This window comes from Lepeophtheirus salmonis, chromosome 2 (genome assembly GCF_016086655.4).
Source record: "Lepeophtheirus salmonis chromosome 2, UVic_Lsal_1.4, whole genome shotgun sequence".
In the NCBI taxonomy this organism is placed as follows: domain Eukaryota; kingdom Metazoa; phylum Arthropoda; class Copepoda; order Siphonostomatoida; family Caligidae; genus Lepeophtheirus; species Lepeophtheirus salmonis.
The window spans coordinates 26,158,910-26,177,488 of record NC_052132.2 but is presented as its reverse complement, the minus strand read 5'-3'; the positions used below and the strand labels follow the sequence as shown (position 1 = coordinate 26,177,488).

The 18,579-nt window shown below is 28.9% G+C and overlaps 1 protein-coding gene across 2 annotated transcripts in view; it reads left to right on the top strand.

The window, feature by feature from the left end:
- The window catches only part of LOC121113540 (uncharacterized), a 219,417-nt gene that overhangs the window by 30,209 nt on the left and 170,629 nt on the right, over positions 1-18,579 (top strand). The window contains exon 2 of one of the 2 annotated variants that reach the window (XM_040707341.2): positions 11,555-11,625. The exons of the other annotated variant lie outside the window; for it this stretch is intronic. The gene's annotated coding sequence lies outside the window, so the exon portion shown is untranslated. The remainder of the gene's footprint in view (positions 1-11,554; positions 11,626-18,579) is intronic. 2 annotated transcript variants of the gene reach the window in all.

Here is an 18,579-nt window from a genome sequence, read left to right as displayed (position 1 = left end):
ACACGGTGCTAATGTGGAACATCTGCTTAAACAAGTCTTGTACAAATTATGATAAGTTAATTTCCACACACCGACTGCGCTCATTTTCCCTTCTCTAATAGTAACATTATCATTTTAAAAACAAAAGGAAAATAAATTATCATTCTTATAAAAAATATTAACAGGCTCCAATAAATCATATTCCTTCCATATGTCGACGCCGAGTTTTTTGAATCCTAATAGATGAAATACAGCATCGTTTTAAAAAACTTTGGCATGTGAACAGGGCCTTAGACTTATTTTGTTGCTATATAATCTAAGATTTATCTTAAAATGCTCTAGATTTTCAAATTTATTAATATTAAATCGTAAAAGAAATATAATTGCTTGTTGTAATTTATTAATTTGGGAAGTAACATCATCAATATACAAATATTTAGAGACTACAAGTTGGGAAATATCTTGATGACAGCTATTAACAGAAAGGGATGTATTAGAGATCTACGCATTCTTAAGGAGATTCTGATCGAGTTCTATGTATATTATTGTCAACTGAGTGGTTGATCTACAAGAACTATACATACCTATTCAGTTCAATTTTTTAGCAAGCCCATTTTTTTTTTTTTTAGAGTTGTCAACCTTTAAGAGGGAATTTTCTTTTCCTAAGCTGCTATCATTATTATTTAATTATTGGAAAGTGAACTTAATTTTCTACAATATACAAGCTATCATTAATGTAGAACATACATGATTGAAAATTTGCGTGTGCTCATAAAAGACAGAGTATCCCTCAGGAATTGTTGCAAAGTTAATTGGTGAATGAAAAAGTTTTGATCATTTTTTACTTTATTTTTACTATAAAATTAACATAGTTAAGATTAAACAATTTAGATCCGATTTGTACCCTTTTATTGGATAACTTATGTCTATTTTGAAGGTATTTCCATTATTTTATCACCTTTAAATCGTTAATTCTTCTACCAGAGCCTGCCTCATCCCTTACGTCCATATTACTAGAACAGAATTGTTGGAACCATTGCTTTACTATTGCATTTGATAGTGTATTGTGTCCATAAACAGCCTTTTTTTTTGCTGCCTGGTCCGCTTTTTCACATTGGTTGTAATGATATTCAAGAATGTATCGAATTTTCTTCTTTTTTATTTCCATTTTGGAACGCTGTAACATACTGTAACTGTCTTCACCAAACACAAAACTGTAAATACACTTTTTTTTAAATGTACGCTTAACCTTTAAGCATAGTTTAAGCTTTTTTCGATGCAATGTATTAATTGTGAGATATCACTTACCAAATGAACCTAGTGCTAGGTTCAGAAAAAAAAGGCCTCGCTGGACTCCGAGTAGAACTAAGTATCAACATTGGAGTAATTAATGCCTTTGTCCTTACTTATTTTGTTCCTCCTCTCCTCCCTCGGTACAGCTTCTAGTAGATAATACAAGGTAACATCATGACAGCTAAGCTGCTCTCCTCCAATACATTCTTCAAACTGTCAGAGTTAATTTTTGTTTTAGTTTTTAAAAAATCCCAAAATACTTCCGATTAGCATCACTGGCTATATATTCAAAAAGAAGCCTGCCTCACAATGTTGCCATCAAAAATAACTTGCATCCTCTAAATAGTTCATTCTCTATGGGTTACCTCAGACAAAATATATAATTCAGTGCTCACTAAATATGAATTGACACCCTATTCTACATACATATATATAATAGTATGTACAGATTAATTGATGTTGCTACTCCGTTGTAAAGATATATCAGCCATTAGACAGGAAGGAGGAGGAGGGAAATGAGGCAATTTCCTCATTTACTCATCTACTTTTCAAAAATAGATATGTACATAGGTACATATATATATATTTATATATATATGTAGATCTCTTAATGCACAACGGATTGATGAAATAATTTTCATTTGTTGTATTTTTGCACGTATAAACGAGTACTGTAATACAAAAAGCATGAATTAGATGCATTGAAGCAATAAGATTTTATAAATTGGCTTTTGTAAATTTATGTATTTCCATTTTGTATTTTTCTTTCATACATTAATATCTTTAGAAAGCAATAGAATATTATTTAGAACTTAGGCTTATAATTCCCAATCACTTTATTTACACTTTGTATATAATATACTTAGAGTATAATGAAATGAAAATAACTGCCATTTTTAGCGTGCAAGGCGTACAATAGTAAAAAAAGACGTCTTATTAAAATATTCTTTTTTTAAATGTTAGGGGAGATATTCTAAAAATATTTCTCAAATCCCTCAAAAATGTATACTTCTTCATTTCTTTAGTTTATGTGCAGTGATGCAATTTATATTTATCACGCGTATGTAAAAATAAAATAATTAGAAAATGAACGTGGTCGCCTTAATAATTTGAAGAAAGTTTGTGAGAAGAGCAGCATAGCTGTTTTGAAAATAAAATATATATTGGGTAAAGCCCTCCAAATGATGCACAATTTTTACTCTTTTTGTAATTTGATTAATATTATACAAATTTGGATATCTCTTGTCTTTGTGTAGCAACAAAAATACATGGCAATTGACCGCGGTCTCTGGTCCTCGATAAGAATGCGGGTCTTCTTTTTTATTTTATTTTTTTCATTCTTCCATAGATCATCGTGCTATTAACATCTCCCTCTGAAAGAAGGATTACCGCCTATCTTTATATTCTCTTTTTTAATACATAATAATAATTAAATATACTTATGTAATTAACTATAGTTAGGAAAAGGTTCCAAATTTTCCCACCACCAATGATATTTGAAATGAAAAAGGGTCTCCTCAATAATATAAAAAATATTTTTTTTCCCCCCTCCCCCTATAGAATGACAAGCAGTTGATGTTAAAAAGGTTTAATGTGATTAATTTTATAAGTATCGCACCTGTATCACAACAAAACTCCCATCCCTAATTACAATTGCTATATTGTCATCAATGTTTTTTTTTTTTTCATACCAAAAATCAGTTTGATATAAAGTAATTATTATTATTTGAAATTGAGTATGCTAAGAAATTAAAACCCCACTATTAAAATAAGATTATATACCTATCTGTATGTAAATAAAATTCCTCTATTATAGATATTAATGTTAAAATAATTTTTTTAAATATAGCCAAAGGCTGAAACGACGTATAAATGATGTATTTTCCCCTCTGAATTTCAGTTAAGCTTAGGTACAGGACCGTGTAAATTTTAAAAAATAGGTATTTGAAAATTTTCAAATTTTTTTTTAGCACAAATTTATATATTGGTTAATTGCAAGATATTAGCTCTCTTATTAATTACTCATCTTCCTTTTCAAAATTTCAAAGCATTAGTGAGTAAAAAGCTCTTTATTTTTTATAGTGATCTCCATGGAATTATATATTACTATCCACTCGCATGTTAAAAGAAAAAGGAAATCAAATGTTAACGTGATCACTCTGATAATTTGAAGATGTTTGGGTGGAGCGCAACTTACCTTTCATGATGTTTTATAAGATCAGCTACAAGCAGGCTTGAGAGGAAGTAAATACATCAATCCTACTCCTGATATGCAAGGACCTTTAGATTGTAATTACTCCAATGCCGATCCTCAATTCTACTCCGAGACATACAAAGACATGTAACTACGGAATAAAGTCTCATTGCTACTCTTTGTCTTTCCTGAGGGTACGCACTAGTTATTATTTATTTCAAAAGAAAGAACAAAGAAATAAAGAAAAATAACAGAATAAAATTATTTATTAATGGTTTGATTCTGTCTGGTGCAATGGAAAAAGAGCAATGGATATTCACAATCACACCACTAACTTCTTCACTAAAAAAGAAGCATTCAAAGGGGGGCTTAGACCTAGAAATTGTATCCATAGGGCCCTCATATACTCAATTCAATTTGGGTTGAAAAATCGGTGCAACATACGTATTAAAGTAATATTCTATGTCAAAATCATCAAAAATGAGTAAACCGTCATTATTTCGTATTGAATCAATACCATTGCAGGTAGAACCTACTCTCTTCTTTCTGATATATGACTAAAGAGGTATCATATTAGAGTGAGAAAGCTTTGATAGTAGCTCAATCTTATTTTGTCAATAAGATGCACGTTATTCTTTACATACTTTTTGTAGCTAATTAGATTATCCTAACATGGAAACCATATGAAATGATGCACTTGCGACGTGATATAGCTACTAAAAAGATCATTGCAAGTATTTTTTATTAATGTCCACCTAGTCTCAAGATTTTTTGAGCGATGGGAAGAGATAAAATGCCCGACCACGTCAATTGTTCGAAGTATTTTATTCATTGAGAGATAGTCACCCTTGGTAAAATTGAATTATCCTTTATCAATATTATTTTTGTTTTTATATAAGCGATATGTTTAATGGTGGAAATTAAAATTGGATAATTATTGGATATAAAATATCATTCAACACCTGAGTCTTTACAATAGAATTCGAGGAGGAGAGCACCAAATCCAGAATATTTGAACGAGAGTGAGTTGCTTCATTGACTTTTTGTCACAGGAAAATATCTTAAAATAATTTTATATACAGCCTAAAAGTAGAAGAAGAGTGTACATTCAATATTAGGAAGACTGGATGCCCCTCAGATGATTTTGTCAGTGCGAGTTGATCTTAGATATGTAGAAACTAATTGTCTTCATTATGCTTGGTACTAGGAGCCCAATATATAGAAAGGATCCCATGATTATCAAATTGGATTTTGCATATTTGGAAATTGACATCAGAGATTTCTCTAAGTAAAGAACTTCTGAGATCTTCTGAGCTAAAGAACGCCATACCACCTCTCCTTTCTTCAATCCCATGCAATTCACGCGAAAAATAAGTTTGTAATTAGTCAAAATAATTTCACGATTGCTATCATTATCGAGCCATGTTTTCGTTATACATCAAACATACATAGTTTCATATATATTATAAATGTATATGTAAATTTTTCAACAACTTTACGTAATGAATACATCCTTTATAAAAAGTACGGATAGAATATATTCGATTTTTTTTAAATAAAGGACTTACATAATATTTTTCATATCTCTAAGCTCCAAAAAACCTTTAAAAATCAATACAAATGAAAAATTATTTAAATGATGAACTTACCTGATATATTATAGGGGCTTTCTATCAGTTACAAAACTTTGTTAACTAAGCAATTAAATATCAATCGACAATATTTTTACGAAATTATTTGTGAAAAATTACTTGTGAAAAATTATATTTTTACAAGATATTTGGAATATTATTTATTTTTACAGAAAACTCGACTTTTGACAAAAGCTATAAAACTTAGAACAAAGTAGCAAAAATGTGTTAGAATTTATTATCTTAAATTCAATGTGCGTAGGTTCGCACCTCGCTCGTTCCTGGAAAAGGAAACATATATCATGCATATGGACTTCACAGACAATTCATAGGTCAGAAGGAGTTGAATAATTGTTATACAGTAATGTTTATTTATATTTAATCCATGAACTCGATCTGAACAATCAAAAGAATAGTAACAATAATAAAAAAAACGTGATTGTAATGGAATCAGAAGATACAACTCAAAACCAATTTTTGATATGTTTATGTTAAATACTATAATTATCTATAAATTTTTTTTATGTCCTCCTTCATAGGCAATAACTGCCTCGCCACGCCGAGGTACAGATTGACCGCTCATGAACACCGTGTTCCCTCTATCATGACGACAGTTCAAAGCGAGATGTGCATCAGCCATTCTTTTCCAAGACACTTTGAACTGCAAAGGGGTTTGAGCTCAGTGCAGGACGATAGCCACATGGAGGCAGGCATAAATATGCCATATTTTTGCTGCAGCAATTTTGTGTATATGTGGTTGAAATGGACTTCTTGATATTGTAGAATCTGGATGGATATACCAACAACGGCTTTGCAATCTTATTGGTACATCATAAAACATCATGGAGTCTCTTAAGGCGAGCCCAACGATAACTATGTCAAATAACACTAAGAAGAAGAAGGTGCATCGGTTAGCTGTGGGCAAGCCCGTCCAATAAGCTGGAGAAAGGTCGCTTACAAGAATAGAGAGGCCACTCCTGTCCCACCGTCAAAAAGAATTCCGTCTTGAGCAATACCAACAACATGATGGTGTTGAAGGAAAATGTGGTCGATAGATCATCAAGGCCATGAAGAAGTCCAACAAGGCTTGTTTGTATTTTAGCAGGCAAATCAAAATATATATGACCCGACAGACTGTGGTTCTACTGACGTTTAAGACCTTCATAATATCTGAGGGGTCCTCCGGGCGCTGATTAAATTGCTAATGATGGCTCTTCTTACCTCCATCGTGACATATACATTAATTTTTTTACAACATGTACATCAATAAAAGGATTAGAATCCAAGCTATTCATAAATAATCGTAACTTTAAGATTTAATAAACAACACCTATTCAAAACTGTATTTTTAGGAGATTTTATTATTTTTTTCTACACCCAGTATAACGAAGATAAAGTCGTACGTATATTCTACTGCAAGTCCCTACTCTGTATAATTTTACTTATATATATGTTATTAATTGTATTATTATTTTTCTTGCTATTTTCTCTACTTGTTATCTTAAAATTGTCTCAAGTTATCTAATCGACCTTGTATGATAATAATCAATTCGATGAAATATATTATTATTCTAGTTAATGAGGAAAATTAGTCATAGCTCATTGAAGCAATCAATTACATATGTTAGTAATGAGATTTTCTATTAAATTGCTGAGACAAGGTTTCTCAATTATAATCGAAATTGATTATTATTATTTAAATATAAAAAGCTACAAACTATTTATTCCTTGTATCTTAAAGCTTTCAAAAGCTCTATCGATAACCATATAATAATTTACTACTATATATTTAATGTGTTTTCAAATCTTAGGGATATACCGTGTCATTTAGTAAATGGGACACATATTCAATTTTATTGGCTTTTCATACGGATGAGTATAGATTATGGTGTATAATCTTCATTCTTCAGCCACACCAATATTATAATGGATATTTTCACAATATAAAGATGTATTTACCGTTAGACTTTGTTGCTTATGATGGAATAAGTATAACTTTTAGTGAACCAATTGAATACTTTTTTACCATTATAATGAATTATCTGAAATAGTAGATTGTTGATTTTATATGTTAGACTATTTCTAAATTAATACATATATTATTATCAAACATAACATATTCAATACAAAAGTAGACATTTCTACTCCTTTTCCATCTCCGCTCATATTCATTGTTTGAGTTTTAAGAAATATGAACTTTGACGAACGCATGACTTTTTATAGCTACTATACGAACAGTATTGCTTCTGGAAGATGAAGGATTTGTTATAGAGTTATAAGAGTAAGTCTTTCTTGGACTCGGAGTACATTTCAAGATAGACATTGGAGTAATTTGGTATCTATGTAGAAATTAGGATTTGTGCAAATTTTCATCTTCCTATAGCGGCTTGCAGCTAGTCAAACAATATGTCACAGCAACTAAGCTTCTCGTCTTCGAAACATTCTTCAAGCTGTCAGAATTACGATTTCGTTTATCGAATTTTTTTATTAACAAATCGGTAAGATTTAATAATATATTTTATAGTAGAGATGAAAAATATATAACGAGTGCAATAATTTTTGTAAGTGGAAATATGAACATTCTGTATTATTTCATAAGCTGTTATTATTTAAATCTTGAAGAGAGAATATCTGAAAATATTTATAAAGTAACCACGTGTTAGTGTGCTCATATAAGATGGAGAGAAATCCCGAGAGTTTCTACGAAAGCCATAAGTGTAAGTCATCTTTGGAATCAAAGTTGAATGTAAGATGGACTTCTGAATAATACCTGTCTAAGTTTTTATTAGATACAAATTGCGATTTGTGTTTATTTCCTTCATCTTTTACGACATCTTGAAGCTAGTCTAATAAAACATCTTCACAGATAAGCTGTTTTCTATTCAAATTGTAAGGGCTAACACGAAAATTTTGATTTCCTAAATTTTTATTTTCTGACCAATCATCTTTTTACGCCTCTATTCCTCGTCTTAATAGATCAATACAAAAAACGCATCAAAAAGCTCATTTTTAACCTCGACAATTAAAGGATTCCGGACTCAATTGATAACTCATTAACCGATAAAGTACCATCTCCCAAAAATTTGATATAAAAATTATGCGATAAATTAAGAATTTATATTGAAGATGAGGCAAAAATATGATACACACAAGATGTTACAATAATATTTTGTTTCTGGGGGTGATAAAACGTCAAGGAAGTTAGGGATGGTTAAATATCTTTTTTAAGGCTTTTATATTAATATTACTCTATTGAATGATTTCAGGGAAAGATATATTTTAACATAAAAATATATATATATATATTTTTTGTAGAATTACGTCATATTTTCTATAGATCTTAATATACATATATATTTATAAAATGTATAAAAATATATGTATATAATTTATTTCGTACCAATAAAGTAAATGATTTCTTGATAGATTCAGTTGATTTGATATTTCATAATATATATATATATATATATGTAATAGTTGATTCAAAATATTGTCAAATTATAATTTTAAATGGAAGACAGCCTTTTCTGTGTATTTGGTTCCATTAGACAAATGTTGATTAATATTATTTCGTGATATTGATATTGAAGGAGCATAATGGAGTTCAAGATTTTGGTATTGTTTCAACATTATCTACCAACTTAATTACAAAAGTTGTTAAGAGGAAAATTAAGAAATTGCATTCCCTGAAACTAGATAATTGTTATTTTGTAAAAAATAAAATTAAAAAATAAATAAAATAAAGCATACACTTCTACAAGAAAATACTCATAAATTTCATTTCCGATAATCCACCCTAAACCTCATAACAATTTTATTAATAACGTCGGATAGATACTGCCAACTGAATTTTATGGGCAATAATTGGTGTGGAAGTTAAACCTTAAATTTAAAGCTAGTATTTAATCCATCCCTCCTAATTTTAAAATCGGGAAAATCTCAAATTTTTTTAAAAGACAAAATAACAAAAATATAGGCGATACTATAAATTAAGTCGCAAGAAAATAATTTAAATAAACACGAAACCTCATTCGATAAAAATGAAATGATTAGCCATGTTATTTTTCATCTATTTTAATCAGGGTTGTTTATGGTTGCACCAACTCAATTATTTTTAAGTTGAAGAAACCTTTAAGTCTTGGATACTTTGTATTTATTTTTAGTTGGAAGGGGGGGTAAGGCATTGAAATCAAATTAGTGTCTGATTTTTTCCCCACCAAAAAATGTATGTAGTTACTAGAAAAGTTGACCAAAATTGGCTCATTTCCATGAGTTAGCCTGCCCCAAGGTAGTTGATGTAATAAAACATCATGACAGCTTAGCTTCTTTTCCCAAAAATATTATTCAAACTGCTTAAGTTACTATGTTATTTTTCCGTTTCTCTTTTCTACCATATCGGCAGGGCATATTTTATACAACTCTATGAGTAGAGTTGTATAAAATATCTTTAACACGTATAAAGATTTTTTTCTACTGAGTGATTTGTAACTGAGCAATATGTATAATAGCTTGTTGGACTCAGAGTAGGATTTAAGCTCAAAATTAAAGTATTCCTGTCAATAAATTAACAAGATAAGGATTGGGATTTCTTTCTCTCACAGCAACTCACAGGTAATCTAATCAAACGTTATCACTGCTAAATTTATCTCTTTCCTAAAAATATTCTTTAAATCTTTACATTTCGTTTTTTTTTTTTACATTTTAATTAGAATGTCATTTTCTATATTATTAAAGCAAAGTTTGTCTGTCCATTTGTATGTTTTCAACCCTTAATATATCCAAGCAATGCTGGGTACTTCAATTAGTATTTTATTAAACTCTATATCTATCAGTTTAGTTATATAGGACAATATATATCAAATAATAATATCGCAATTTTTTTGCTTAATTATAGATTTATGTAGACTAAGAGGGACTTTCATGTATGCTAATTATGAATAATTTTCCAAAAGGTTTTCCTTTTTTTAATTCTTTTTTGATGAATAATAATTATTAATCGACCTTTTTGTGAAATCAAGTCAATTTAAATTATCACACAAAAACCCCGCATTCGAACGAATATAAATGTGTTTGAAGATTTATGAACCTGCTCAAGAGAAAGGAAACACTATTTAGATCAATCAATTTCTTCCCATAGTACAATGTAATAACAGAGTAAACAATGAAGTTAATCTATTAAAGTTGTGATCAAAAGAGGCAGAAAGGAGGTTTTATGTATTTACATACCTACATCACTCACCCATGATGGGATCTAAAGATTTCCACAAGCTTATGAATATATATATATATATGTATATATATATTAGACTGTCTCCTCTTCGGGTTGATATTTTTCTTTCCCTCTACAAAGACATTTTCTACTGAGGAGAATAAAGAAACTTACTTTGACAAAGCTAAAGGCCTCTCATGCCATTTGAGTTCGGTTAAATGTTATTTATGAGTTAAAATCGGTCATTTTAAGCCAATTGTATCAAGGTTCCAAATATGAAACCATGAGTAAAATATTGTAATTTATATATTTTTTAGTATTCAATGCATCAGTTAAAAATCTTGTCCACCTTTTTTGAATGGTTTAAGGGGTATAAAATGTGATCAATTAGTTACGGGTTTCTTGTTTTATCAAGCATAACATAAGATAATGATCCTCGTTTAGTTCAAAAACTATCTCCTCTATCAGAGTTAAATTTTGATATTTTATGTTTGGATAAAACAGTCGGCAAGAATGAACAAACTTCCAAATGAATGAGAGACATTTCTGTTCCGTTTTGGAGAAAATATTCAAGATTCAATAAAGATTTATGACCTGATGTATGTTTAACCATTCTACATTAATTATATCAAAATGCTAATGAACACTTTTTAGTAAATTAAACTAAAATTTAATCTTGAATAAAATAAGTAGGTTTTAGGAAAACCTAATTGCCCGAAGCCACTTTGTCAAAGACCATTTTTCCGAATGACCACTGTGCCGAACATACACTTTGACGAAAAAAATAATAAATATATTTGATGATGATTCATATTGCAATACTATGTAATTATCTATAAGACCGCTCTATAAGGAATAGAAAGTCACTTAGGACTTGACCTGATACATAGGAGCTCTAACAGATTCGATATACACAAATTTATTTATTTTCAATGTCAATGGAATCTCAACCATTGATTACTTTATTGACTTTTTCCTTCTTTTAACATTTTTTCTCATCATAATTTATTTGTTTAATTAATTATTGGGCGATTATCATAAATGTTGCTCTAATAGTGATTTGAACCAACTGTTGAAGCATCCTTATAACAAAATGAATCCAATATTAATTAATAAACACTTAATCATTGTAATCCCTGTAAAATAATGAGATATGTTAGTTTTTAAAATTGATGTAACATGAATGAAAATCATTACGACATATTTTGCAGCATGAATCATGATTAAATATATATATTATTTTTTTAGGCAATGTGATCATTCGACAAAGTGTCTGTTTGGAAAAATGGCTTTCGGCAAAGAGTCCGCACACAAAATAAGTATACCTACATGAAATTGCTTCAATTAATGGGATATCATGTAGTTCATGTGACAAACCTACATAAACATACAACTTGACCTTTACATTAATATTTTATGTTTCAATAAAAATTAATGTAGAAATAAGGTTATCAGAGTTACTTTTAAACACATTTTAACCATAAAACCCCAAATAGTTTTCTTATTTTTGGTAACAAATAGGTATAAACAGTAAATTAATCTTTCATCAACCAACAATATAAATTAATAGGTAGAACTATCATAATATTACCTTAGACGGGCACAATAATTTTTTCTAGTTACAACCTGAACAGTGTTATAAAATCATTATTCTTGGGGAGAAAATATCCCAGGAGAGGTTTCGTGTGTCCATGAAAGAAAAATAATTTGTTAGGGAGAAAGCCCTTGTTGGACTTGGAGGATTAACATTGGAGTAATTATTGTCTATGTGTTTAATAGATAAAGAGTTTTTTGTTTTATTCCCCACTTATAGCTTCATGCAGCTAAATTAATCAGATATTATGACAGCATCGCTATTCACCTCCCTAACTTTCTTCAGATATTTATTGTTTTTTTTTTCATACCAACAGTTCATATTTTTTACAACTCCTTAAATGACAATCGACGATCTTTCCTATGCTCAATTATAATTTACTTTAAAACATTTTGCTTGTGTCGGGGTATTGATCGACGAAAATTAAATAAAAAAATGTAGTTTGTTCTAAATATTCTTACTAATTAGAAATTATGATATAAAATTTCAAAAATGTTAGTAATTATTCGCAATTGTTAAACACTCTTCTCATATATATCTCTCAACCTTTCTCCAAAAAGAAAAAAAAAAGGTCCTCAATCGTATAATAATAATTACTGGTTCAAACATCAATTAAGTATAGACCGTTTGAAAGGTGTCTGTACTCGAGTAACACCATCAGCGACAACTGCAGAGTTATTTTTTGTGGGGAGGCTTTTCAACATATTTTCCCATTAAATTTTTACCTTATCAAGAGAAAATTTGTACTTATCCAAGACAAAAATTCCTTTACTTAGTAAGGAGGAGTCGGGCATCCCATCCGCAGACCCCTGGACTAGTATCAATATACCTAACAAGCCTATTTTCACAACAACGTAACATAGACAAACTCATGTGCACTATTTGGATGGATATTACTATATTTTAAATCAATGGCTTTATTGGCTTGCAAAATCCAGAAATCAGTTGCATAATTAGCTGTATTATATGACTGGTTCAAGGCCTTTTTGCCAAAGGACAATTTAGGACAATGATTTTAAATATATTGATATATAAGATGAAATATTTTAATTCAATTTATAAATTATACATAGTTCATCTCTTTCAGCTTTATTGATTTTCTAGAGAACAGTTAATATTTTTCATGTCATAAAGGTTTGTAATTAATGTTTCTTTGCAGAATAGTTTATTAGTTATATTCAGTAAATAAAAGTAGCATAGTTGCATATGGTTCGAATACAGTTTGAATCCTTCACTGTTGTAGTATTTTAAAACTTTGCAATAATTAATATTAATTTATCTTGCAAAATGTCCTGTATATGTATAAACGTTCTTTACATTGAAATAAATACTAATATTATAACTAAATTAAGATTTAATTAACACTCAAAAGACAAAGCCAAATATTATATTTTATTTTAATTCAATAAACAATCCGAGATTTTTATTGAAATCATATGAATGATAAAATATAGAGTTAGGAATTGAACTAATGTAATAGTTTAAAAACTAAAGTACACATAGAGAGAAGCATGGCTTAAAAAATATATGAAAAAGGTTTCCCAGTGCTTAATGAAACAAAGTAACTTCAAAGAGGAAAAATAGAAACAATATTATCTCATGCAATAAAATATTTAATCGTTATGATTTATAAATACAAGAATTTTTAAAAATTGTACTTCTATAGAGTGCTTAAACTATATAAGAAAATATATAATTTTTGATCTTTAATTTCAATTTAATTAACGTCTCTGAATGATATAGAGAATGGTTGCTCGTCAATTTTGAATTGATGAGTATTCATGATGAGGGGTACATCCCAGGGTAAGGCTGTGTCCTCACACTACCCTGCGATGAGAAGGCGTTTGTTTATGGGAAGAGTAAAAAAAAAATGCATTTACTGCTACTAAACCTATCCAGCCTACTATGGCGCTTTCTTCAATAATAATAATAAAACAATGATGAGGTGAATAATTAGCACAAAATTGCAGTAATTCATTTTCTTTGTTTCTCCTTTTTCAATAGTTATCTTTCTTTTTCAAATAATTTTTTACACAAGATCAATTTACATCATTTATTACCAGTTATAAATGCTGTTTTCCACCTATATATTGTGATTTTATGTGGTTTAGTAATATATATAATTAAGTGAACAATCACCCCTTTTTTATAAAAAAGAGTTTCTGTATGTATGAATGTAAGACACAAAGTCACTTGGTGCAATGTATATATTGCTCCTTGAGGTATATCATAAACATATTTTTATCTGAAAAATAACAATGTAGTCATATTAATGAAATATAGCGTCTGCATATAGCATTGGACGTGTATACAGGGTGCACTGTATATAATGCTCCATTATGTAAATCATATAAATATTTCTGATCTTCATTTTCTATTTTATATTATAACATAACAAGGGTGACTTTGACAAAAACGACTTATTATTTATATACTTTGTTTCAAACCCTCGGCAGCAAGACGACGCCCCCTCAAAGTCGTTATGTAAACAAACGTTTATGTCTCATTTATCAATTAGTTATTGGACAAGATTAATAAGAATTTCATATATTTTTATTAACAAAATCAATCTTTGATTATTTATTTCAAAATAAGAGGTCTTTCTAGAATTACGTTTTTTCCAGAATTTTCTTTTAAAACAACTTAATTAGACCCCCAACCACTGATAGCAACCATTCAATGTCAAATCATCAGAAAAAGAAAGCCATTGAATATATACACTTTCTGTTATAATGAGGTAAACCTGATATTCCATGAATGAGAAATATAATCCAACAAATAAGAAATGAAATAATTTAATGTTGACATAAAACATCTTCTTTATTCCAAGATTTGAAATAAGTAATATGTGCAAATTTATGCATTAAAGTTAGGGCATATATATTGTAATGAATATTAATCATTACGAATGAGTTTTTTATAAGTTGTTCTCAAATTGGATATAAAATATTTAAGTAAACTGTGTGTGCTTGATCTTTTTCAATATCAATATTAAATCACAAACATGATCAAGCATATAGGGTGAAGTATTACTACAAAGACAATATTTAACAAAAAAAAATCTTAATATATTATTCTACCTCATATATGTGTACAATTCAGCCCAATATTTCATACCCCTATTTTGGACAATTCTAGGCTTTGTAACCTAAGATTTGGGTCAAGTTAAGCTACTTAATAATTTTAGCTGTAGTGTAAAATCTGTATTTGATTTAAGATACGTATATGAGTCCAGATATAGCTCTTTTCAATAATATAAAATATCAATTTCACATTTTAATATTATAAAGATCAATTAAGGCTACATTTAATGCAATTTGCAGCGCCTCCAATCGGAAAATAAGATTAGTTCGTTCATATAAATTGATGAGAATTCTTCCAATGATACAAATGTAATCCACACTCAATTAAGAAAGCAAATGTTAATGCTAACTTTTGAGATGAGAGATCAACAGAGCATTCTAAATCACTAATTGATTAATTAAGATTTACTTAATCGAGCTGAGCTGATCAATAAACAATATACTAAAAAAACAAATTAGAATATAAAATGTAGAACATTTGTTATATTTTTATTTGAGACATAACTTTTTTTCGCAATATTTATAATTTTGGAAATAAATTATAATTGATTATATTATTTTTCTTAAAATGACTTACAGAAAGCAAAACTTTTCTTAGAAATCAAATTTGACTCTTTTTCATGAAGTTTCACATATATCCTTACAATATTAATTTAAAAAAAAGGAATATTTAATGATATTTCATGTCATTGCTGTACACAATATCGATACATTGAAATAAATAAAAAAAACTTGATATTTATAGTTTTCGTAATATTATTTTTTTATTAATATTTTCTGTAACTCTTTTTTCTGGCAAATTATAATTGCTATCAAAATTGACATGGGGTGAAATAAATTATGAAATGTAAATAACTGTAGCCTACAAGCAAGTCATTTATAACTTTTGTTATATATTAATATAAATAATACGAAGGTGTAATAGATTTGAATATTAGTTGCACACTCCCTCTGTAAAAAAAAAATGAATTTACATTGTTTACTACTCAAAAGAAACGCGTCCATATAGAATAAAAGATCCGTTACATAACTATTATGTATCTTGAATGATTTACGCACTTTTTTATTTCAATTTGATTCATGTGACAATTAAATAAATCAAAATTGTCGTCTTTTGTTCTTTTTACTTAGCAATTTCCTTCCATTTCCTTGAGAGATTGTATAATTTTAACATTTTGTCTTTTAAGTGACGCATGAAAGCCTTTGTGGATAGTTTCTATGCATTGTTTTATGCATTTTTGTTTTCCCCACATAAATAATAATATGTATCATTCATGAAGGGAGTTTAATGAAATATAATATTCAAATTAGTTTTTAACGAAAGTTCTATAAAAGAATTACATAATGTATATTTATTTATATTGTTATTCAAGATACCAGGTGTATATAGATTATGTTGCAAAATAGCAAAAAATGTTTCTTCTTAAGGAATGACATAAATCATAAATATCACTTTACATAGCCGTATCAAATACGACCACATCTCACTCCTGTCCGTTTACTAAGTGCATCATTTGACAAACACAGAAAGGAATGATTGTTTATTGAATTGTATTGCTCTTAAACAGCGGTCTGAAACTGATGATCCATGGACCATTTGGGATCCTTACAAATATTAGAACTTTACTTAAATATTATATACAGGGTGTAGATTTTAAATCTGGAATTTGTAAGGGTAATCTACAGGGTGCTCAAGCCATCTTTGCCGCCACTGTGGTAAGCTCTCCTAAGCGTATCACGGACACTTAAGTAGCTGATTTGTTTATATAACTTGTTGAAACCAATGCTCATTAAAAAAATTAAATCAATTTAGGAATTTGATGACCGGAATATACGGAAAAGGCACGAAGCCCTCCTTGGAATCTATGACTGGACCGACAACATAATAATTGTTCTAGCTATGGAACTCAGTGAGACGTTCATTGGCAAGATTAAGAGGGAATTTGAGGCATCTAAAAGTGATTTGGCTCCCTCCCACACCTCGAAAAAAAAGTTTCAAATGGCTCCAAGACAATTTCGATGACTTAATCGCGGCGGATCTTAATCTGATGAATTTTTTTGGGTGGGGCGTGATCAAACGACAAATCAAGTAAGATCAAGAAGGAATTCCAAGATTTGCCAAGGGACCAAAGAGCGAAGCTCTGAATTATACTTTGACATTGATTTTACATAATTATAGGGCAAACATAGTTATTTTTTATTTAGTTATTCGCTTCAATGTATTTAAGTACTGTTTTCCTCAAATAAATTACGTTACTTTAAGTTATTATCATTTTATGATGGAGGTATACATTATGTAGATATTGGCTTCATTTTTTTTATTAAAGTGATTCATCTTTTGTAAAGCCTAATTATACCTCACATCAATCTGATTGCTAAGGATGCATACAAATTTGATAACTTCCTAGGAAATGATGTTTAATCATATTATATTTTTTTAATGAAAGAGTTTATTATTGGTAGGTAAAGTTTGTTTATGTATTCATTATGTACAATTAGGTCTTGGTACCTAATCTAAAAATAAGAAATGTGACCTGTCAACAAAAGACAAGTTTATATGTTTTTCCCTAAATTATGTGTGAATTACATTTTTATTCTTGTATGAATAATCGTCAATTTTTTTAGGAACAAGTTATTCTTATTAACTCTTTGAAAACGTTGAGAATTGCACTTAAAGTAGCTAAAACTAATCCTCAGAATTGTAGCATGATAAATTGAGAGATTATATTATTTGAAAAGTGGCAAATCAGGACAAATATAAGTCGCACAAATGAAACAAATTCATCCAACAAATTTTAATAAAAATCAATAATTGACACAAATAAGTCCATGAAATAATAGGTTGTGTAAAAAAAAATTATTATTAAAATTTTTCCTTTTCTTATTTCTGTTGAAGATTGTTTTAATGTTGACGCTCCCCAAAAATAAAAATCAATTTATATTCATTTTATCTCCCTCATAATGGCCTTAAGTTATCATATAAAGTTTAATTATATGAATGTCCTAATTAGAAGAGATTATTATTTATTTACAAAGTAACGTGACTAACCATAGGTTAAGAATAATGATTCATCAGTTAGACGCCATTTTCTTTTCAATTATATAAATACATTGTATGAAGATGAAAGTTACTTCATGGGTTAAAAAGTATTTTTATTAATTTGTATTCTCCATTCCAATGACTGACTGAATTACTATGAAAATAAGCACCGTTCATGTTTTCTATTCATTAACGAACGCCTCAGCGCTGAACGGAAAAATCTATAGACAGTATTAACCTATTAATTTATTCGTTCCTTTTTATTAGTCTTCAAAGCCCATTTACAAAGGACAGAAAAACAAAAAACAAAACAACGATCATATGATCAATTTATATTAGCTACAATTTCACTTATTTGTCGACTGAGAGTATCGTAAAATACTTTGCATTTTCCATGAATTATCAAGGTGAATACTGCTTGCAAAAAATTGTATCTATTGTACCTCAAAATTAACATTTTATGAGGAAATAGTTTTTTTGTAGCTTACTAAACTTTTTGGCACAGAATGGATCAAAACTTCAAAGAAAATAGCTCTCTACTTACATTCGTAATTAT